The 1,221-nt window shown below is 31.0% G+C and overlaps 1 non-coding gene across 1 annotated transcript; it reads right to left on the bottom strand.

The window, feature by feature from the left end:
* Positions 1 to 875: 875 nt before the first annotated feature.
* On the bottom strand, positions 876 to 946 carry TRNAP-GGG (transfer RNA proline (anticodon GGG)). Its single transcript has one exon. It is a non-coding gene; the product is annotated as a tRNA-Pro (tRNA).
* Positions 947 to 1,221: the final 275 nt, after the last annotated feature.

Here is a 1,221-nt window from a genome sequence, read left to right as displayed (position 1 = left end):
TTTTGCGATATTGCTGTTGCACTGGATCTTATGGTTTAAGTGCGAGGAACATGATATTTAATAAAGAAAGGTAACACACAAAATGTTAAAAAACGCCCCTTTGGACGTAATTTAAAATCTGAAACATTTCAGATTTTTTTTTTTTTTTTCTGTTTCATATTTTGTCAAACATTAAAGAAGTTTTGATTAACAAACTCAAGGATTTCAAAGAGAGCAAAAAAGTACGAAAAAAAAAAACATTTTTATCTTCAGCACGCGAGACTGTGCATCTTGAATTCTAAAGATATGTATGACAATACTGCCTGGTTTCTAACCGAGCTCTGAATATTTTTCCTCCTATTAACAAAATTATTGGTTATTATCTGTTAGCTAAAACATGTCCTAAAGCAATTTGCTTTCAGCACTTATAAAAAACTCAATGTACAAAAATCTCTAATATAATTTCATCGCAGTTTTTTAAGACCCGTTACAGAGTTTACAAAAAACTAAAATTCATAAAGTAACATTAGTCAAAACACTTTTTTTTCCGGTCTTCCGTATAGTGTTTTTTTCCTTTAACTTTTCTTCGTATATTGTAGATAAAACTTCATTGTTTCTAGGCCAAAAAAAAAGGTGTTTCTTTCACATTAAAAATTTTTATAAAAATACATGATCGTTTTAGTACCTTTTTTGCTTTTTCAAATTCCACAAAACAACTGTTTGAAAATAACGAAAATCCGAGACAACGATTTTTAACAGTAAATAAAAGCATTGTAATTTATTAAGGATTAAATAAAACCGAAAAATGGCTGAGGTTCGTCTCTGTTTAAATATTTTAAATGCCAGTTTGTAGTGTCATTAGGATTTTTGAAGTAGGAAACATGAAAGAGGAGCAACGCCCTCGCCGGGGTTCGAACCTGGACCTCTCGAATCCCCGCCGAGTGTGCTACCGTTACACCACGAAGGCCTGCAGAAAGTGGGGAGAAGATACCTTATATACTCCAAATAGAATTATGATTATACAAATAATATGCTATTAAAGTAATATTGTGGAAGAAAGTGGGGAGAAGATACCTTATATACTCCAAATAGAATTATGATTATACAAATAATATGCTATTAAAGTAATATTGTGGAAGAAAGTGGGGAGAAGATACCTTATATACTCCAAATAGAATTATGATTATACAAATAATATGCTATTAAAGTAATATTGTGGAAGAAAGTGGGGAGAAGATACCT

Source organism: Stegodyphus dumicola, chromosome 2 (assembly GCF_044657685.1).
Source record: "Stegodyphus dumicola isolate Sdum_Otavi_A_Nest chromosome 2, ASM4465768v1".
Classification (NCBI taxonomy): domain Eukaryota; kingdom Metazoa; phylum Arthropoda; class Arachnida; order Araneae; family Eresidae; genus Stegodyphus; species Stegodyphus dumicola.
The sequence above is the reverse complement of the archived record's forward strand: the minus strand, read 5'-3'. Positions and strand labels throughout refer to the sequence as shown.